At 44.8% G+C, this 23181-nt stretch overlaps 1 protein-coding gene across 2 annotated transcripts in view; it reads left to right on the plus strand.

Annotated features, from left to right (window-relative positions):
- Window positions 1–2857: 2857 nt before the first annotated feature.
- The window catches only part of FUT8 (fucosyltransferase 8), a 129364-nt gene continuing 109040 nt past the window's right edge, over window positions 2858–23181 (plus strand). For both annotated transcript variants that reach the window (XM_061997909.1, XM_061997908.1), the window contains exon 1: window positions 2858–3113. The gene's annotated coding sequence lies outside the window, so the exon portion shown is untranslated. The remainder of the gene's footprint in view (window positions 3114–23181) is intronic.

Here is a 23181-nt window from a genome sequence, read left to right on the forward strand (position 1 = left end):
CACTCCTGTCACGAGCAGGGACATCTTCCAATGGAGCAGGTTGCTCAGAGCCCCATCCAACCTGATCTTAAATGTTTCCAGGGGTAGGGGCTTCCTTCCCTTACCTGCACTACATGCACTTCTGGCCTTTTTGCATATATTTAGACTTTTCAAATGGTTTTGATTTGTGGCACTGTTTTTGGGTTTGGTTTTTTTTCCCCATGAAGGGATGGCAGGACAGCAAGTTAAAGGTTATAACTGATAGTTTCGGTTTTCTTCTGTTTCTTTTATGGATGCCTTAGCAATAGTTCACTAGTGGATTTATATCACAAACGGAAAACATCTCTAAATCCTTTAGAAACAACAACTGTTTTGGTTTTTTACCTGGGCAAATATTATACCTAATCATAGAATATGATTATTGTACCTAATCACAGAATCATTTTGCCTGGAAGAGACCTTTAAGATCATCCAGTCCAGCCTTTGTCCCAGCCCTATCGACCACCAGCCCATTTCCCTAAGTGCAGCATCCACCCATCTCTTAAACACCTCCAAGGACAGTGATTCCAGCAGCTCCCTGGGCAGCTGTTCCAATGCCTGACAGCCCCGTCAGTAAAGAAATTTCTCCTCACATCCAGCCTCAACCTCCCCTGGTACAACTTGAGGCCATTTCCTCTTTTCTATTGCTTGTCACTAGGGAGAACAGACTGACTCCCTCCTTGCTACAGCTTCCTTTCAGGTAGAGAGAAGGTTCTCCCCTGAACCTTCTTTTCTCCAGGCTAAACGGCCCCACATCCCTCAGCCCTTCCTGATATGACACGTGCTCCAAATCCTTTCCTAGCTTGGTAACCCACCTCTGGATCCTCTCCAGCACCTCAATGTCCTTCTTGTAGAGAGAAGCCCAAAACTGGACACAATATTTGAGTTGTGGCCTCACCAAAGCCAAGTCCAGGGGAATGATCACCTGCCTGCTCCTGCTGACAACGCTGTCCCTGATGCAGGCCAGGATGCCGTTGGCCTTCTTGGCCCCCTGGGCACACTGCTGGCTCATGTTCAGCTGCTGTCAGTCAACACTGCCAGGTCCCTCTGTGCCTGGCAGCTTTCCAGACACTCCTGCCCAAGCCTGGAGCTGCTGGGGGTTGCTGTGGCCCTGGTGCAGGACCCGTCACTTGGCCTTCTTGAAACTCATGGCATTGGCCTTGGCCCAGCCATCCAGCCTATCTAGATCTCTCTGTAGAGCTTCCCTACCCTCAAGCAGATCGACAATATTTTGGAATTCCAATGTTTTGGAACACAAATCCTTGACTAATTTTGTAGGTGTGATGACAGTGTAATTGTTAGTAGTTAGAAGTATTGCAGTACTAGGAGAGAGTAGCAGTCGGTCAATACTTGACAGCCATTGGCAATCTGCTTACAATATCAATTTCTAAACTACCTTCTAGTGTTGTCAGGAACTGAAACCTTAGGGAAAGCAGACATCTTCATTATTTTTGCATTTCCAGATCTCTCTGGAAGGTAGCTATGGGCATAGAATATTACAATCCTCCTTTCTGTCCCCCAGGCAATGCTTAAGCAGCTGTGCCCCAAACACCGTGTTAGCAGGCAGCTGATCCATAACATAGGAAGTCAAAAGAGAAAAAACCAAGAGACTTCCATAGACCTTACAATCACATTTGTGAGTATTTACTAGTTTTGGGAGAAGAAAAAACCAAAGGAGGTGGCTTGTGGCACACACTGGGAGATAAGTGTGAACAAACGCATGACAGAGCACTGATAGGCGGGACAGCTCTTCTGAGACTGAGAGTGTGTTTAAGGATGTGATAGTCAGCTCTGGCCGTTACACAAATCACAGGATGTCGACACATACTGCGACTGGGACTAGAGCACACACTGCTCTACATGCTGCCTTCCCATCTCCTGAAACCTTCCCAGCACGAGTTCCAAACCATGGAAATGTACAGCTTCCCCGTGCATAATGCTTAGGAACTTACATTAAACACCCTGAAAGTGATCAGCTCACCTCCATTTACACACACTTTGGAAGGCGTGTTTTGATACGCCACAAAGCTTATCAAGTCAGGGGTGCTTAGATGGAGCAGGCCTCTCCCAAATCTCCCCTAATACCAGTCTCAGCAGACTCTCTTAATACAAAATCCTGTGAGATTTCTGTCCTTTGTGGGGATCGTTATCTTAAAAACACCGAGCAAACACTGCAGCTCCTTCCCCGGGCGGGATGCAGCTGGACGGCTGGCAGGGAGCCGCCTGTTGCAGGCAGCGGCCGCGCCGGGACTCCGCGCAGTGCCTGCCCTGCCCGCCACACGGCCCCGCTGCCCGGGAGCTGAAGCCGAACACGGCCGAGGGATGTCTCCCCGGATGGGCCTAAGCGGCAGTTTCGGACAGCCCCGCACCCCCCGTGCCTGCTGTCCCGGGGCCGTCGCCGCAGGAAGAAGGACGGCAGTGGCGGCGGCTCAGCCGGGCGCTGCCCGTGCCGAGGTGAACGCTGCCGCTCCCCCCGCTGCGGCCCCGCGCCCGGCAGGGACAGCAAAGTGTGGGCTGGGGATGATGCCGGACCCGTTCCGCGGGGCCCGGGGCAGCCGCTCCCACCCGGCGTGGCGACGGGGGCTCGCGGCAGCAGGAGGCGGCGAGGGAGGGGGCACGGAGCAGCGGGACCGTCCCCCCGCCGCGCATGCGCGCCGCTCGCCCCGCCGCTCCGTGACGAGAGCCCTCCCGCAGCCCCGGGAGCCCGGCTCGCGCGCTCATAGGCCGCCGTCCCCGGCCGGGCGCGCGCCCGCGGCGGAGCTCTTCCTAGTGCGGGGGCGCGCGCGCGCCGCCGGGGCCCATGCCCGCGCGCCGCCCCGCGCACGCCGCTCCTCGCTGTCAGCTGCTCGCGCGCCGCTCCCCGCCCTCGGCGCGCGCGCTTGCCCGCGTCTCGCGCCCCGTCTCCTCAGTCCGCCGGCGACTCCGGTCAGCGGCGGCGGGTTCCTGCTTCCGTCTCTTCGCCGCCGCGTCTCCCCTCCACCGTCCTCCCCCGCCCTCCCCTCCCCCTCGCCGCCCCTCCGCTCGCCCCGGCGTCTCTCCGCGCCCGGCACCCTCGGCGACGGCAGCGCGGGCCCGCCAGCGGCGCCGGCACTCGGGTAAGGGGATGCGGGGGCTTGAGCGGGAGCCGCGGCGGCGGGGGAGCGGGTACCGAGCCGAGACCGAGCTGCTCCAGCCAGCGCTGCCCATCCTTCCCCCGGGCCTGGCGCCGCCGCCGCGGCTCCGGCGCTGCTCGGCAACCGCCGCCGCCGGGGCGGTAGTGGCGGCGGGGAGGGGGCCGGTCCCCCGCCCTGTTTCGGGGTCCCCGTGGGCTCCCGTCACCTGAGGGGCGCTGGTGGGGCCTGAAGCCGCCGGAGAGCGCGGCAGGGCAAGGGGAGGCCGGAGCTTGGCAGGCGGCTGGGGCATCACCGCCGGCAGCGGGGCCGGGCCGGGCCCTGGCGGGAGGTGCATGGGAGCCCCCGGGCGGCGGCGTTGCCCCGGGGAGCGGCGCGGGTAGCGGGGAGCGCGGCTGCCCCCGTCCCGTGCGCCGCGGGGCGCGGGGAACGGCCTCCAACTTTCCTTGTCCCAGGAACTGCGGCCGCCCGAGGGGACGCCTGGTTCTGGCAGAGGGAAATACACGGGGAACGTGGGAACGGGAACGCCCCGGGATCGCCGGGTAGCTGGAGGAAGTGCTTGTCTTGCAAGAGTGTAGAGGCATCGGTTGTTGCCTGGGGCTTTTCCCACGGCAGCCTTTACCATATTTCTGCGCATTTAACTGCTTTGGTCATGGATCCTGTTACTGAGGAGATTCCGGCAATTTTCCCTCTAGTCAAGTTTGTGCTTCATGTATGCTCAGGGCTTTCACCCGTGTGCGCGAGTGTGTACCCATTCTGTTCCAGATGCTCCTCAAAGACCAGGCTCTGACACTCTGCTTTCAGCAGCTCACAACTGAGGGTACAGGAATAGGTATAGCCTATAACTATATGTGTTGCAGGTTGTACCAAAAAGCCTCTGGGTATAGACATCAACTGCAAAATTTCACGTTGACAGAGTGTAAGTTCCTCGGGGCAGTGCCCGCTGTCCTTTTGTCCCCACTGCACACATTGGATGCTGTGAGCCATGTGTTCCGTGTCTGTGGATGTGGAAAACAGCCCTGTGTTTGGAACAGTCTTCACTTTGTCTGTGGTCATGTACTGGCACTTAGTGCCTTTTTTTTGTGTATATGTTTAGTGGAACACACATCAGCCAAAACGTGTGTGTTTCAGTATCACATGTATATTTGTAAACGTGTCTACTCCCTTTACCCTAAAATGCAGTATTCTAATGTCTAGGCATTAACTGAAAGCTGATGGAGTAAGTACTTCAGGAAGAGAATTTAAGCATGAAAAGATGTTTTGATTTTATAGTATTGATTTTTTTTGTCTCTCCACTGTAAATTGTCAAAAACTTCAGCAAAGTATGAACTGCAAAAGCAAAAAAAATGGCCCATGTTGCCTGTCCTGCTGCTGCACGGGGTGGTTTTACAGAATGTTACAATTCTTTCCATTATTAAAGAAAGATGGTTATTAGGAGTGGTGAGTATGCTTTGATGTACTTCCAGTAATGTCTGTTTCTCTGGTTACTACAGGTATGCTTACTGCCACATTTCTGCTGATGCTTGTTAGGGTTTCATATGTACGTGCACCTTGAACGGGGAAACTGGCATGTTGCAAAGTTTGCATATCTTTCAACAACACATATTGACAACCCCTTTTCAGTGTGGCACGTAAAATTACTTGCTCCTATTTTCTGAGCAAGCAGCTCAATGATGAGGGAAGGCTGGGAACCATGCTGGAGTGGTGAATTGTGCAAATCCATTTGTTTAGTGATGTGGCTGCCAGGACACTTAACACCTGGGAAATACAGAGAGTCCGACTGAAGTTGTAGCTTTCTTTCTCTTTTATGCTTGTGCCTGTGTTTAAAATCTTGTCAGTTTCATTAGCCGAGCAGCTGAAAGATAATAGCTAATGTTAGAACAAGAAAAACATGTTAACTGTACTTGCTGGAGTAGAAATGGAGCTAATTCACATTAAGTGAGTGACTAAAGGTAGTACTGAACCACACAAAGACTTAACTTTTATTTTGGCATCTGTGTTTAATGATCTCTTTATTGGGACTGCAAACAGAGACTTGATTGTTTAATGGCATTTTTATGTATTATAAATATTGCAGACCATTCATTGGATTAATCTGAAAATCTGTATTTTTGATCCTTTTCTATCTTTTTGTAGACAAACAGAATTGCTGCTTTATCTGTCAGATCTATTCTAAACCAAACCATTTTCTCAGTGTCGAAATCTATCTACAGTAAAAAATAATAAATGGCAATTTTACATCTACAGTATCTGATCAGTCTGTTCGTTGACATTTAAGGGGATGAAGATGAAGAAGATTTGGATCAGAGTATTTAAATCTTGTTGCAGTGTCAGAATTTAAAATAAAAAGTAATTAGTATAATCTTAGGCTGGTCTGGAGGGGGAGCTAGTGTCAAAGCAAAATGTGACTTCATTTTTTTCTGGACTCATCCAAAAGCTTGCTGTTTGGTCACAGAATATGCACCCAATACAATAAGGAAAACAACTGTAGATGGTGCATGGTATATGTGATTGCATTAATATGCATTGCTTTTTACATGATGAATATAAACTGCAGGTGAAGTGTTGTGTGTGTTTTTGAGGGAAATCACCCATATGTTTTTCTATTGTGCAATAAAAACTATCTTCAGATAACTCTGAAGTTGCAGGATCAAGCTCTTGTAAACCACGAAATGCCAGAACTAGGGATTCTTGCAAGAGCTGTAATTTGGCCTGTAGATAGTTCAGTATTATACTTTTCCCTGCAATGTTTCTTTCAGTGCAGAGCATAGGAGGGCATAGCTTGTGTTCAGTGAGTTAGCACTGAATCTTTTTCCTTGGTGTCAAATAACGTATGGCCTTACTGTTTGTTATGTGCTGTTCATACTGTACCTTCTTAATTTCCTCTTTTGCTGTTTCATTACCTTTGTTCTCATTACCTTTGGTCTCTAGTGCCTGCATGTTTCACTAGCAATATTTTCACAGAAGTCTCTGGAGATGTGTTATGTGTCCCTTTGTGTTGAATATCCAATTTAGGGCCTTTATGATGTGACTTTTCAAAATAATTTATCAGTATTTTAATGATTTGTGTGGTGTAAAATGTTCTCATAAACATCTGTTTTGCTGTGTAATTTACTAACAATAACTTGTCTTCTTTTGATTATTTATTCCCTTATTTTTCCGTGGTTACCTTAAGATGGATCCATGAATGCATATCATAGAATGGCAGGGGTTGGAAGGAACCTTTAGAGACCATCTAGTCCAACCCCCCTGCAGAAGCAGATTCACCTAGATCAGGTCACTTAGGAACATGTCCAGGTGGGTCTTGAAGACCTCCAAGGAAGGAGACTCTACAACCTCCCTGGGCAGCCTGTGCCAGGGCTCCCTCACCTCACAGTGAAATAGTTTCTCCTTATATTTAAGTGGAACTTTTTGTGTTCCAGCTTCATCCCATTACCCCTTGTCCTGTTGCTGGCTACTATTGAAAAAAGGGATGTCCCAACCTCCTGACACCCACCCTTTAGATATTTATAAACGTTAATAAGATCACCCCTCAGTCTCCTCTTCTCCAGACTAAACAGCCCCAGCTCCCGCAGCTTTTCATCGTATGAAAGATGTTCCAGTCCCCTGATCATCTTGGTGGCCCTGCGCTGGACTCTTTCCAGAAGTTCTCTGTCCCTCTTGAGCTGGGGAGCCCAGAACTGGACACAGGACTCCAGATGAGGCCTCACCAGGGCAGAGTAGAGAGGGAGAAGAACCTCCCTTGACCTGCTGGCCACACTCTTCTTGATGCATCCCAGGATGCCATATACTAGAAGAGACCTCACTGCTTGATTTTTGGGGTGGTTTCTGTTGATTTAGATTGCAACTAGAAATACTTAGGTCTGCTGCAACATTAACCTCAAGACAGAGTCCAAAAAATTTGATGAAGAGTGCATTGCCCATGGAAAGCATTGAATTGTTTGTGGTTTTTTAAAAGGTGATTTTCTTGTGAGGAACAAGACAAAAGTAAAATTCTCCAGGACAGTATTAACTCTCTGTCTTTTCCTGCAATACTTATCTGCTTATCAGCACATTTGCCAGCATTGGCAGTGCATATGTCATGGTCTTTATATATACTATAGTGTCATTATTTACATTTCTTTTAATGTCTCGTTCTGTAGTACAGCGCAAATACCTTGTGCACAAGGGCACAGAGAACAAGATTATTTAATCTTTAATTTTTATGATGTGGCTATTTTTTGTTTTTAAATGGAGGGTTAGGTTTTTGGTACTCATCTGTTAAAAAAATCCTCCTGATTTTATGCAGATAAAGTGTTCAACATGTTAGATTAAAAAAGGCGTTAACTCTGATGGACAGGAGGAAACCTTCTGTCATCCAGGATTGCATTATGGCATATAAGTCTTTAAAAAGACTGAAATTTGTGTATTTTGTAGTGAGACTTCTGCAACTTGAGCTAGCAGAGAATGTGATACTAGTAATTCATAATTCATCTTTGATCCAAGTGATATGGTGAATGGTTTTCTGAGATTTTAAGTGTTGCAATGTAGTGACAAAACTCTGGAACCTTGGGTTCTATTCCAGGCTCTGGGAATGAGCATATTCTGGTGGATGCTGATTTTTCTGCTTATTCCTTCAGTGATACCTACTTAAACATCTTCCTCTCCCAATCTTTGCTGTCCTTTTCTAAATTTTTTTATCACAGTCCTACTTTCCCTATGTGAACAGTTTGTTTCCTGCTATAGGGCTTATTGTCTGAGATCTGGAACTGCTCTGCAGGGAGATTCTAACTAATATATTGTTTATCCTGGTGCTCTTTCACTGTTTGAATTGTATCCAGCTATTCACACTCCTGTCTGCTGGTGTCAGGTTTCACATCCATTTCTCTGTCATGGCCAGGATTGTCCTCTCTGGGTTTTGCCTTTCCACTGGCTCCTGTTCTATGTTCTGAAATTTTCTAACTCCAGTGTGGTCCTTCATTTTGGTCTTCCTGTATAACTGGTCTCTCATCTGGTTTTTTTTTGCTTTCCTATGAGTCTTCTTGCCCATCTCAGACTTGGTCTGTATCCCAAACTCAAGATTCTTTTGACCATGTCAACGGTATAATTTTTTTCCCCTCACATTGCAGTTCTTTATCCAGTCAGATCCTATTGGTCCCCCTCTTTCTCTGTCCTTTTATTCACTTGGATAGCTTACCTTTTCATGCTTGCTGAATCCAGCAGCATATCACTGAGGAGAAATTTAGGTGACGGCGATGATGATCCTGATACTTGGGAAAACAAGCAAGCCTATCAGGAGATGTACTTGACTTAACAGGGAATTCATGTCTGAGCTCTGGCGCCGAAACGGGATATGGAAGCACTGGGAGCTGGCACAGGCTACAAAGGAGAAATTTAGAAACATTGTCCTGCTATGCAGGGATGAAACCAAGAGACTCAGTGCTCACCTAGAGCTGACACTTGGAAGGGAGGTTGAAGGAAGCCAGAGGAGTTTCTTCTAGTACGTTAGTACTAGACAAATAAAACAACTGGACAAATAAAATATGGACTTCTTCCTGAATGTGATGTGTCATTTAGTGACAGTGGATAAGGCTGAGCCAGCTTTTCCTTAGTGAGTCGTCACTAACAAGGTCTTCCAGACCTATGTGCTTAGGGGCAGGGTTCGAGGAGAGTAGCTACCAGCAGTGGATAAGGATTGAGGTGGCCATTATGCAGTGAACATGAATCATAGAAGTCTGTGTGGCCCAATGGGCTGTGCCTGAGGATATTGATAGAGCTGGCCAAAGTCACAGTGAGGTGCCTCCCCATCACCTTTGAAACATCTTGGGTATTTGAGGAGAGGTTCCTGATGTCTGAAGGAAGACATATGTTCCACCTTTCAAAAAAAGGCCAAAATACAGTCTAAGGAGCTACAAAGCTGGCAACCTTCCTTTTAATCTATGGGAAAATAAGGGTGTGGGTTGTGGGAACATGTTTCTGGGCACAAGAAGGAAGTGATTGGGAACAATTGGCGTGGATTTATCAAAGGTAAATCACTCATGACAAGCCTGATTGCCCTCTGTGGTAAAATGCCTGAGGTTTTGTATGAGGGAAGAAGAGTGGATTTCGTTTACCGTGATTTTAGCAAGGCTTTCAGCTGTCTCCAACGATATTCTTACATCTAGATTTGGACATTACAGTCCGAGTGGATGAAGAACAAGATGATTACAAGCCTGATTGGATGTATGGACTCAGAATGTAAACGAGTGGGATACTGCAGGGATTCGTTCTGAGAAGGTCGTAGAATGTGCTCTTGTACTTGCAGGTGACACAAAATTGGAGGGAATAGTTGAAATGCATGAGGATGGGGCTGCCATTCAGAGGAACTTTGGCACTGGAGCCTTAGGAAATTCAAGGACGAACGCAAAAGCTTGTAGCTGGGAAGGAAAAGCACCTTGCAGCTTGAGGTCTGGCTGACTGGGAAGAACTTGGAGTGTTGGTGGACAGCACTTACTGTGGGCCAACAGCAGCATACCCCTGCAGACAAGAAGAGCAACGACATCCAGGCTGTATTAACGAGAACAGAGCCAGTAGATGGAGAGAAGTGATTATCTCTCTCTACTTGCTGCTCATTAGACTGCATCTAGAGTACTGTGCCCAGTTTTAGGACCCTCAATTCAGGAAAGACTGATAAACAGAAAAGTGAATTTGGTGGAGGGCTACCAAGATTGCTGGGAAGCCTTAACACTCTCACTGTGAGGAGAGGTTGAGAGTCCTGGGATTGTAAGCTGGAGAAGATGTGGTTTCAGGGGGTCTAACAGCAACCTGCTGGTGTCTTTGTGGAGATCACTGAGAAGATGGAGTCAAGCTTTTTACTGGGGTGCAGGATGGGAAGACATGAGGTAAAGGTGGTAAATTGAAACAAGGAAGGTTCAGATTGCATATAAAGAAAAACTTTCTCCTCTTGTGAATGGTCAAGCTGTCGCAGAAGTTGCCCAGAGAAGCTGTCTAGCCTCTGTCTTAGTGATTTTTCAAGACTGAAATGGATAAAACTGAGCAACCTTGTCTGATCTTGTAGTTGACTTTGAGCAGGAGATTGGACTAGGGACACCTGGAGGTCCTGTACAACCTGTATTATCCTTTGAGTCTACAGCTATGGATGCTTAGCTCCCAGAAACCTTGTACTGGGATGCAGTCAGTGCAGAGGGAATGTGTAGGTGACTCAGCTGTAACATATCAAAACAAAACCGGTCATGGCAATGTTAACAGTGAGCTTGACAAAAGCATGCATTGTGTGTCAACATCTGCATTTTGCAGTCTCTTAGGAAGGTGCCTGTGGAGCTTAAAGCACACAAGCTTTCCTTGGAAAGGGGGAAAAATATTTTGCATACCACAAAAATGTTGAAGTGGTTCAGCTTTGATATGGGCACCTGGCACAGAGTGGGTCATCTTAGAAAGCTTTTGGCAACTTCAACTGAAAAACAAATCTTCTACAAGGAAATATCTGGCAGCTTTAAAAATAGGTGATCTTTCTTGGTCATTTGTCATGATATGTGTGTAAATTTGTATTATGTAGCTCATAATGGATCATTTCAAGGTGGCGATTTTCTGACTGTCTGTTAAATCAGTTGCAATCAATCCTGATTCACCCTCCCACCCCATGATAAACTAGTTCCCTCACATGATTGTCATTTCTTCCTTTTCTCCTGTCTCTCCCCTCCACATTTTCAGAGTGGGGATGGGGAACAAATAAAGGAAGAGAAGCAGTCTTAGGACATGAGGAGCCCAGGAACTGTTTTGAAAGACTTTTGCTGTCTTGAAATCAGAAGCATTGCCTGTAGCAAAGGGCTACTGTGAAAGGGCAGGATGTTTATTTTTCCAATTTGTTTTTAGATTTTGCTGCTCAAGTATGAAATGCTACATGAGGAAATGATTGTTGCTTTTCTGAGGCTTTTGCCCCTTTATTTGTATTTGCTAGCCTGTAGTCTTTAGGGATCCTCTGTAAGACAAGTGATGATTTCTGTAGCAAAGTGGAGTTTGCAATGAATCAATCTTTTGACTTGGTTCCTTCAAATATTAGATATTCTAAAGTATAGTTTACATTATTTATAGATATGATGTGTTCAAGATAAAATGAAACACTTCAGATATTGGTCATTTTAGAATTTGGTGAAGTTTCTGTGGCTACAGTTGCTTTATGGTAGCAATATTGGTTCTGAATAGAAATGCTTTTTAGGAGTGTGCTTTCATTATATGTTTGCTTCATAACCTGATAGGGTAAGAGGAATAATTTTCTGTAATATTAGAGAGTTTCTTTTGTGAGATAGTTAATAGCAATGAATATCACCATGACATTATTAATTCTGCAAGGTAAAGAGTGTTTTTAGAAGCTTGTGGAACATTGCTGTGAATATCTTATGGAAGTTAGTTCTGACTTGCTCTGTGTTTAAATCTTTCTTCAAAGCACTGCTCTTCCGAAAGGTTTTGTATAAGAGCAGTTAAGAATTCTGTTTCGACAGCCTCCCAGTGTTCATCTTCAGTTTATTAAATTACTCATGTTCACCATAGTTTTGTTAGAACTTGCACAGTGTCAAAATAACTTCTTGTGGTCTGATTTGTATGGGTATGTCGTGGATTGACCCTGGCTGGATGCCAGGTGCTCACCAAAGTTCCTCTGTCGCTCCCCCTTCTAAGCTAGACAGGGGAGAGAAAATGTGACAAAAAGCTTCTTGGTCTAGATAAGGACAGGGAGATCACTCAGCAATGACTGTCACAGGCAAAACAGACTCAACTTGGGGAGAATTAGGTTAATTTATTGCCAATCAGAACAGAGAAGGGTAATGAGAAATAGAAACTAGATTTTAAAACACCTTCCCCCCACTCCTCTCTTCTTCCTTGGTCTCTACTTCCTTCCCCCAACCACTGCAGGAGCACAGACAGTAGGTGTTACAGTCAGTTCATTACATGTTGTCTTTGCTGCTGTTTCCTCTCAGGGGGAGGCCTCCTCACACTTCCCACGGTATAGTGTGGGGTCCCTCGCACGGGAGACCGTCCTCCATGAACTGCTCCAATGCTGATCCTTCCCATGGGCTTCATCTCTTCACAAACTGCTCCAGCATGAGTCCCTTCCATAGGGGAAACAATCCTTCAGAAAGAGACTGCTCCAGCTTGAGTCCCCCATGGGGTCACAAGTCCTGACAGCAAACCTGGTCTGGCACGTTCCTAGGTCTTGCCAGGAGCCTGCTCCAGCTTGTGTTTCCCACAGAGTCACAGTCTCCTTCAGCTGCATCCACCTGCTCCAGCAGGTCCTCTCTGGGCTGTGGGGGGATCTCTGCTGCACTGTGGGCCTCCATGGCTGCAGGGACACAGCTGCCTCACCAAGGGCAGGTGTTTATGTGCATGCATGTTTATGTGCAGTAAGTATTGAAGTATTTCTCTAATGTGCTGTTTATTGAACAGTGCATACAAGTTATTAAAAAAAACTTTGAAATTATTAGTGTCTTAAATAACATAAATTTCTTCTTTAAAGTCTTTGCTTGTAGGAGACTTCTGTTGACCAAGTGACCTATTTCCAAATCAGAGAATGGTAGGGGAAATGTGAGCTTTCAGGTTGCCTAGAACCTTTGTCTTCAGCTCCATGCCGGTATTTATGATGACAAAGTACATAATATACCTGAAACGTGGATAATGGTTTCTTATATGCTGTACTTAGCTGACATCTCATCTCTCTTTGGGTGTTTGCTGAGCAACTTCCTCTGTTTGACAATCCATATGGATTTTCATGCCTTAGATGCCTGTACACTTCAGACTGAGCAGTTTGTGCTAGTGTTGTGTATGTTAATGGTCTCTTATAGAATCATGGAATCATTTCAGCTGGAAGAGACCTTTAAGTTCATCAAGTGCAGCCTTTGTCCCAGCCCTATCAACCACTAAACTATTTCCCCAAGTGCAACATCCACACATCTCTGAAACCCCTCCAGGAACGGTGACTCCAGCAGCTCCCTGGGCAACCGTTCCAATGCCTGACAACCCTGTCAGCAAAGAAATTCCTCCTCAGATCCAGGCTGAATCTCCCCTGGTGCAACTTGAGGCCATTTCCTCTTTTCTATTGCTTGTTACTAGGGCGAACAGACTGACTCCCTCCTTGCTACAGCTTCCTTTCAGGTAGTTGTAGAGAGTGATAAGGTCTCCCCTGAGCCGCCTTTTCTCCTGGCTGAACGGCCCCAGATCCCTCAGCCCTTCCTCATATGACACATGCTCCAAATCCTTTCCTAGCTTGGTAACCCGCCTCTCCAGAACCTCAATGTCCTTCTTGTAGAGAGAGGCCCAAAACTGGACACAGTATTTGAGTTGTGGCCTCACCAAAGCCAAGTCCAGGGGAATGATCACCTCCCTGCTCCTGCTGACAACACTGTCCCTGATGCAGGCTAGGATGCCATTGGCCTTCTTGGCCCCCTGGGCACACGGCTGGCTCATGTTCAGCTGCTGTCAGTCAACACTGCCAGGTCCCTCTGTGCCTGGCAGCTTTCCAGCCACTCCTGCCCAAGCCTGGAGCTGCTGGGGGTTGCTGTGGCCCAGGTGCAGGACCCGTCACTTGGCCTTCTTGAAGCTCATGGCATTAGCCTTGGCCCAACCATCCAGCCTATCTAGATCTCTCTGTAGAGATCTAGATGTCCTCAAGCAGATGGACACTTCCACCCAGCTTGATGTCATCTGCAAACTTACCAAGGGTGCACTTGATCCCCTCATCCAGATCGTTAATACAAATGTTAAACAGGAGTGGCCCCAGTACCGAGCCCTGGGGGACACCACTCGTGACCAGCTGCCGATCCGCTCTTTGTTATTTTTCTCCCACACTAACTTGTAAATGACCATTCCTGGCAGGGCACATGATGTCTCCAGTTTCTCTCAGCTGCCTAGGCATGCTTTTGGTCCTTATTCAGGACAAGATTTGAATGGAAAAAAATAATAAAGAAAAAAGTTTCCCGGACTTGTATCTTTGTTTCCCTGAGACACCTTTGTGGTGCTGTGCTGTGCCTTGATGTGCTTAGAGACTCTCTGCATTTCCTTTTCCTGTACTCTAGGATTTTAGTTTTTAAAAGTTTGGAAAGATTTGCTTACCATTTACAACCTTCTGCGTGTATGTCTTCATGGTTTTGTTTGATAAATAAGTAAATAAATCTTTTTCACAGTTAGTTAGACAGCACAAATTGTATGCAGCATTGTCATAATTTCTGTACCTTGGGCTTTTTCTCTCTGAGTTCATTAGTAGTCTCACCCAATCTATGGGGAGGGCAGGGAGGGATACTTTCTCCCACCTGTTCACCTCCCTTTTCTCCTTCTACCTAACTACAACAGCTTCTGAGCATTTTGAATACCCTTGAGGCATTTCAGTCATCCTACTCTTACTGTTATGTCTCCTGAACGTGTTTCAGGTCTTGGTTAGGGTTGTAAAATTTGCTAGAAGTGTCACTCAAAGATCTGCCCCAAGGCTAGTTAGTCGTGAGTGAAATGACGTGTGGGAGAATATGGGCAGCTATCTAGAGAACTTCTCACCTCCACAGTGGTTTGGCACTTCACCCCTGAACAACTACAAGAACCTGATAGAGTATTTGAAAGCAAAATGTTGCGGCTATTCCAGAGAGGCACAGCTTACTGCAACTGTGCTGGGCTCTGGCCAGTATCTACCAAACGCTGCTCAACATTAGGCAGCACCCTCAGGTGAGAGTGTGAATACAGTCTCATGTTCAGGATGTTACCTACTGTTTAGTGCACAGTGATGTTGAAAGATGCTTTTCTTGAGTTGTTTTTCATGGCAGATGCCTCTTCAGTGCTCTGGATTTTAGATTGAACTGCTTAGATGTTCTATCTATAACTTCTGTTGTCTTTTAACTTCAGTAGGGTGGTGCTGGACTAGATATCAATGCTCTTAAGTTTATCCTACCAGGCTGTAGAGGTGGATGGCAATTGGGGTAACATGACAGCTTACAGTACATCCTATGACAGCATCTTCAAACTGCAAATGTGAGGGTACTTTGACTTTTTAGGGAACAGGGAACATGCTCTCCCTTAGCAGGTTGTTGATGGTTTCTTCTGATGTAGTTTTGTTCCTTCAGTGGTAGCAGGACCCTTGCAGTGCGTGTGGAATTCCATTTTATCCATCTCTGCTTGATTACAATGGATAGTGCTTTTCCAGGATGAGGGATTCAATATAACCTAGAGCAAAGAAATGTTGGTCTCTTGAGAAGCTAGACATACGTATAAGATACAGAGAGTTCAGCATAATTTAAAATGCTCGTTTGATTTTCCTGTATTGCAGTGTCATGCATAGGTAATGATAGATAATAATTCTGCAGATTCTGTGTCTACAGAAGTCCTGAGAGAACATTGTCTCCATTCGGTCGATTGCTCTTTGGACCTCTCTATGTGCATGCAGAAAATCACTTGCAGTTTGTCTTCAGGCATGCTGAACACGTGACTCTGGTGTACCCCTAGTTGCTTCAAGCTATTGGGCCAAGAATAAGAAATAACCTGAAGTACTGAAATCTGACAGTAAGGTCATAAACCATGTCTTGAGATGCAGCAGGACATGCTTGTGTCTCTCAGAGACATTTTTGATTCTAGACTCTTCACAGAATGAGGCTGAGATACTATTTTACAGGACATTGATTTTTTTGCTTATTACCAAGTCCACTGCTTTCTAAAGCCCCACAGGATATAAGATCTGACTGTCCCTGCTTTGCAGAGACAGTTACAGTTTTGTGACCAACTATTTTCAGTTAGGATTTCCAGGACTTCACTTTTTGTGGCCTGCTTTCTTATGTAGGTTGTGAGTACATCTTCTCTTGCAACTGTACAATCTCAGGTTCACTATTTGAATGCTGTGACTGTTCAGAGTGGGTTTGTTCATTCTTCACAAGTAGCAGAAGGGGAACTGTCAGATTTGTATGCCTGCCTAAGTGGATTAGGTAGCTGGAGCCATGACTCTAGTGTTGGTTCATTCACAGTTACAGTTGATTCCCTGCTGAAACAAACTCGAACAACTGACTTTGTGGCAATTTTTTCTCATTGACCTTACTTTGAGGCTTTGTCTGCTCTCCTGCTCAACAGTTCTGATATTTAAGCAGGGAACACTCATGCCATTTTTTCCAAGAAAATGCTCAGTATTCTGGAGATGCCAGAGTCCACAGCTCTTTTCTAAAGACATTTTTTGTGTTTTGGTAACTTGCTCTTTCTTCCTTTACATAATTTCTTACCTTGGCTATATCCGGACAGTATATGGAGGGTTATATTGTGAGGCCACTCTCAGTAATCTTTGAATGATCACAACAGTTGAGAGAAGTGCCCAAGAACTGAAGCAAAGCAATTGTCGCTCCTGTCTTTAAGAAGGGCAAGAAGGAGGACACAGGGAACTGCAGACTGGTCAGCTTCACCTGGATCCCAGAGAGAGTGATAGAAGAACTGATCCTGGAAACCATTTCCAGGCATGTGAAGGACAAGAAGGTCATCAGAAGTGATCAACATAGATTCACCAAGGGGAATTCATGCCTGACCCACTTTGTTAACATTCTGTGGTAAAGTGACTGGCTTGGTATGCGAGGGGAGAGCAGTGGATATTGTCTAGCTAGACTTCAGTAAGGCTTTTGGCACTGTCTCCCATAAAATCCACATAGAGAAACTGATGAAGTATTGGCTGGATGAGCAGATAGTGAGGTGAACTGAAAATTGGCTTGATGGATGGGGCCCAGAGGGTGGCAATCAGTGGCACGAAGTCTAGTTGGAGGCCAGTAGCTGGCAGTGTATTCCATGGTTCAATCCAGTCCTGACCTGGGTGGAGTTGCCATCCCTAGATATATTCAAAAGACACATAGATGAGATGATGAGGACATGGCTTAGTTTAGTGGTGGGCCTGGCAGTGTGAGGTTAGTGATTGGACTTGACAGTCTTGGAAGTCTTCCAACCATAATAATGATTCTAATTCTGTGATTCTGTCCTCTTTAATATCTTTGGTAATGACTTGGATGATGGGGATGGAGTGCACCCTCACCAAGTTCAGTGGTGACACAAAACTGGGAAGAGTGGCTGATAAGAGAGAGGGTTGTGCTGCTGTTCAGAGGGTCCTCAACAGTCTGGAGCGGTGGGCAGACAGGAACCTCCTGGTGTTCAACAAGGGGAAATACCAAGTCCTGCACCTGGGGAGGAACAACTGTTTGCCAGGCACCAACTGACTGGAAAGCAGCTTTGCAGAAAAGGATGAGGAGTTCCTGGTAGACACCAAGTTGAATGTGAGCCACCAGTGTGTCTTTGTGCCTAAAAAGGCTAACAACATCCTGGGCTGCACTGGGAGGAGTGTTGCCAGACGTTATCCATTTCTTCTGCTCAGCATTGATGTGGCCCCACCTGGAGTGCTGTGTTCAGTTCTGGGCCTCTCAGCATGGGAGAGACTTGGATGTATTAGTCCAGCAAAGAGCCACAGATGATGATGGAGTTGGAGCATCTCTCCTGTGAGGAAAGACTCACTGGGGACTAGAGAAAGATGAGGAGAATCTTATCAATGGATATAAATACCTGAAGGGGGATACTGAAGTGAAGATGAGGTAAGAGACAGTGCAGCATACTTGCTGGATCTCAGTAAGAAGGGCCCAACAACAAATGGCTTAATAAGATAACTGCTTTAGTAAGGCAGGCTAAGAGAAATGTAGATGATGAGTAAACCTTATATCACTAAAGGTGCTGGGCACCCTGCATTTATGCAGTACTAGACAGAGCCTGGATAGATTTTTCGTGGAAGCACTGTCCAGAGCAGAGCAAGCACTGTCTGTGGAGAGCAGCTCTCCCTTCTGGTCATTTGAACTATTACATAATTCACTCAAGAAAACTCTATTCCTAAGGGCTGTTCTCATGAGAAACTCGTGTTGCACTTTTAGAAAAAAGCAAGATTGTGCAGCCAATGTAATCATCAGTACCGAGGGGGAAGATGCTTGCAGGCTCTTCTGTTAACTGGCTGAGTTTAACTTGCAGCTGAGGCATTTGCATCCTCAGGGTAACTGCTATGCGGATCACTAATTCCTGAATGTGCAACTGTCTCTCAGTCTGAATGGATACAGGAGGGGGCAAAGAAGATGGAGCCAGGCTCTTCTCACTCAAGGACAAGGCAATGAGCACACACTGGCAGTTCTGTCTGAACATTTTTACTGAGAGGGTGGCTGAGCAATAGCATGAGTCGTGGAGTCACCAACTTGAGAGACACTCAAAAGACACCTGGTCATGTTGCTGGTCAGCTGGCTCTTGGTGGCTCTCCTTGAACATCCTTACCTATTCTCTGATTCATTGCAGTCTTGTAGTTTGATGCTTGTTTTCCCAAGAGAGGATGCTCTTCTGTTGGCTTTGAATGCTCTTCCCTGTAGTTGAGACTGGATTCCAAAAAAGAGTTGTGTCAAAACCAGTATTGAGACTACTCTTGAGTGTGCAGGTCACTAGAGTTTAAGCTGTGTATAGGTCTGAATTGCAAAATGACTTCATGAGTCTCAGTTATGCTATGTAACTTGTTGCTTAAGGAATTGCACCAGGAATGGTTCTGATCAATGTCTTTCCATTGTCCTGGGTCTGTCATAACCTTGTTGTGTTGGCTTTTTTTTTTTAATCTGTGGATATATAATATTCTTCACCTTATGTCAGATACAGGATGGAAAGCAGTAGACCTGAGATAGGGTTAAATGAGTTATGAAGACAGAGGGAGCACAAAACTATTAGTTGAAATGCCTGAGGCATGTAATTATTGAAGGTCTAAATATATAACAAATCTGTTATATATTGCTTGGCCATTTTTGCAATTATGGATATCTCGTGTTGAAATATTTTTGATAAATATATTAACATGTAATAGGACTTGATTTTCCTATGCATTTGTCATGAATTGCAATAACTGTAGAGGAATTTTTATGCTAGGTTAGACCTAGAGCCAAGTGAATTGTTCAAGAGCTACAGTAGGCAGCAGTCCAGCATTTCTACAAGGATGATGTCATCTTGTTCTGATAAGTAGACTGGTTGAAATTCATCTTGTAAATGAAGGTGTCTTATTTGTTTATCTGAAAACATAATTGCAATGTCTTCCATGTATTTTTACTGAGAAAGTTGTTTCTTTCTTGAGGGAGTTTTAACTGAATTCTCAGGTTAAGTGCCTGTGGGTTTGTGCTGAATTGTTGAGATTAACTTGCACTGACAGCTCACGGATACTATTCCTTCTGGACAGTAATTTAGGCAACTCAGTGTTTTGAGTTTCACCTGTCATTAAGATAACCCTTTACCCAACTTTTTATATCAAGTTGACATCCGTTGTCATTTGGAAAAGATTAAACAAATCCTTTTCATCTGCAGTTTTTGCTGATGTGACTTGTATTTTTTTTCTTCTCTTTCTTCTCCTAAATTGCTCTTTCATTGGTCCTTTAACATAACAGAAATTATACCAGCTTGTTACTTTGCATATCCCTTTGCAACACTTTGACCTGGTGTATTCCAGGCTTGCTCTTGGTTAAATAATATCCTGCTTTCTCAGGCAGAGAGCCATCTCCTTCTAAGAGAAGCATAAAATTGGCTATGATACAGTGCAGGTATTTTCAAGTCATGCCACGTTGGTTAAGACATCCACATGATAGTTTCAAGGTGTTTTGCTACAGATTGTGTAGGAAAATGAAGGATTTATCTTGATGGCTTTTTATTTTTAGAGATTTATATGACTAGGTTTTTTAATGTTTCTAAAAATCTAAGTTGGCAGCTCAGATCTCTCTGATATGGTTTAGTGTCCCATCAGCCATGTTAACTAAAGTATCAATTATGGGATTTGTTTTTGAAAAATCAACATGATAAATAGTAAACACAATTGTATCTGGTTAATTTAAGTGCTATCTTAGAAGTGCATACAGATTCCGTCTTTCTTAATGTTTATATAGCTAAGGTAAATATGGAAACCCTTTCCCACAATCTTCAGCTGTTTACTGAAATATACTTTATCATGACACTGATGTGAAATGTGCTCAATATGCTCACGCTGTGTCAGACAGTAAAGGTGCATCCTGGGAGTTCATGAAGATGATTATTTCCTGCTGAGAAATTTGTAAACAATGGGTGTAATTCAGTGGCACCTGCAGGTCAAACATATTTAGCTGGTAGAGTCTTTTTGTTTATTGAGGGGATTTCTACTTCTCTGACTTCTAGGTCCGTAAAGAACTGCTTGTGTACTTAGTGTTTCTCTGTGCCAATTCTGGTATTCAAGTGCACCTCAAAGTCATGAACAAACAGGGAATCTTTAGTTTGGTAACCTTTGTTAATGGCTTTTCTTCTGAAGTCTCTTACAGATGTGTGGTATTGTTGTTGCTAAAACTTCTACCTTCCCTGTCAGAAGCAGCCACAAGGAGATTGATTATTTCCTTCTCTGGCTTAGACATATCTTATCGGAAGAGTTGATGGTTTTAACTGTGCTTTTTGAAATCCTGAGTTTGTTGGAATGGAAGCATATAGAATGCTCTGTTGAACAGTTCTTTTCTCAGTCATTGCCTGAAAATATTGCATCAGTGTGGTGTTTATGAACTCCATCCCCTGGTGTTGAAGGGTATCTAGAGCTCAGAGCTCTACAGTTATGGCATTTTCTTATTGATCTGTTAGGTCAAATGTGACTATTGAGAATAACTGTGGATTCCATTGGAGAGTTCTGCATCTTTGTGTGAATGTGCTGTGTGAAGATTTACTGTTGTTTTGAAGGTGGATAGTCCCAGTGTGTACAGTTACTATGTACTGACATAAAAAAAGCAAGCCCAAAATACAGTAAATAATTTTTGTGGTAGATTAGTGGCACATATATCATTGTGAAAAGTTTCTATTGGAATATGGTAAACCAAAATGGAATTCTGTCTTTTGAACTGTGATTTATACTATTGCAGGGGCCTGACTTCCCTAAGTGTGGAGAAAAGATATTTGGAAGGAACTGTCATCATTTCTAGAGGATGCAGTTTGAGCATCCACAAAACATTTTGTCTCTCGGCCATCTTTTGTCTTGTTTTTCATCTTTAGATTTTCTGTTTCCTGATGGAGATGTATGAAGCATAGTGACAACTTTGTATTTCTTTCTCCAGTGGACTCTCTAATGAGTTGTGATGGACAGCACTGATGTCAAACTGTCTCTCTTTATGCATATAGTGAAAGCTACTGCAAAATGTGCTTTTACATCAGGTGTAAGATTGCGTTTCCATGTTTAACAACGTCTCAGTGTTTTTTCTTTCATGCTTTCCAAAGTTCTTTCATATACTGCCTTTTCCTTTTTTACTGTCTTCTCACTGGGATCAGGATTTAGCAGAAAACCCAGTTTAACGTTTCTGTATCCCGTGGTGTTTGGGTATCACCTTGTTTTTTTCACAGTGTCTGTCGGCACCTCTTGGCTGCTGTGGGAAAGGGGGATCTATGGCAAAGTGAAGACATTGTTGTGAAGGAAAACAGTAAGTGATGCTTGGTATAATTTATTAAGTCCTTTGCTGTGTGAAAACTAGCTCATACATATAGTATAGATTATAAATATCTATGTTATTCATATATAGATATTGTTACTATGCGACCTGATCTGGGTGGACCTGCTTCTCCAGGAGGATTGGACTAGATGATCTCTAAAGGTCCCTTCCAACTCTACCATTCTATGATTCTATGATATATACAAAACTATAAAATGATACTAGTTTATGTCTAATACTGGTCACATAGTACAGCTTGTATCATTGTATAGTGTAGGGAACTCTAAATTGCTACCAGGCTAAACAACCCCACGTCTCTCAGCATTTCCTTGTAAGCGAGATGTTCCAGTCCCCTCAGCATCTTGGTAGCCCTGTGCTGGGCTCTCTCTAGCACTTCCCTATCAGTCTTGAACTGGGGAGCCCAGAACTGGACACAGGACTCCAGATGAAGCCTCACCAGAGCAGAGTAGAGGGGAGGGACAACCTCCTTCAACCTGCTGCCCACACTTGTAATGCACCTCAAGATACTATTGACCTTCTTGGCTATGAGGGCACACTGCTCGCTCATGTTTAATTTGCTGTCCACCAGAACACCCACGTCCCTCTCCTGGAGCTGCTCTCCAGCAGGTCAGCCCCAGCCTGTCCTGGTGTATGGGATGTTTCCTCAGGTACAGGACTCGGTGCTCACCCTTGTTGAACCTCATGAGGTTCCTATGAGGGTATGGGAGATGATGTCAAAAGCCTAGTTGACATCAAAAGCCTAGTTGAAGTCAAGATAGATGACATTCACTGCTCTCCTCTCATCTGCCCAGCCAGTCTTGCTGCTACCTTTGATTCTCTGACATGTTTCCCTGTTGGATAGGGTGGGATTAGCTTTGCCATTTTGCACCCTGCCACCCTTCAGTTTAAAGCCCACTTCACGAAGTTGGCCAGTCTATTACCAAAGGCTTCCCTTTCACCTTCTAGATAAGCATACCATCTCACTTTAGCAGATTACACTCATCAGAGAAGGTGCCATTGTCATAAAAGCGGAAACCTCAACAGCACCCACCTCACAGCCAGGAGCTGACCTGCATTATTTGTCTATTTCTGTCTGCCCCCTTTGTTCTGAATAAGTACTTATGTACAGTAGATACTTGTTTTGGGAATGAATGAAGAACTCTCGATTGTGGAGCCTTTAACCCTCAGTAAATACATTGCAGTGAGGCTGTTTGCTTTTTTTCATACATTATAAACCAAAAGAGATAAAAAGATGAAATACAACTTGATTAAACTCAATGTATAACTTTAAAAACACTTGCTTTTTATCCCTAAGTAGAGAAGACATATGTATAACTTTCTAAAAATTTCCTTCATAAATTAAGCATCAGAGGAATAAGATTGCCTAATGGGTAGTAAAAGTGGGAGACAGGAAAATAACAGGGCTGCTTTAGGAGGAACCTTTGTGCATACATTTAGCAATAGTCTCTTAATATCACACTGTTTTAGTCTGTTTGTGTTGAAGCACACTCAAGGAACAGATGTGTCAAAAATTATTCAAATACCAGGAACTTAAAAGACTTGAAATCTCTCTAAAATGAGCTGTGCCATAGTATAAA

Source organism: Colius striatus, chromosome 6 (genome assembly GCF_028858725.1).
Source record: "Colius striatus isolate bColStr4 chromosome 6, bColStr4.1.hap1, whole genome shotgun sequence".
NCBI classification, from domain to species: Eukaryota; Metazoa; Chordata; class Aves; order Coliiformes; family Coliidae; genus Colius; species Colius striatus.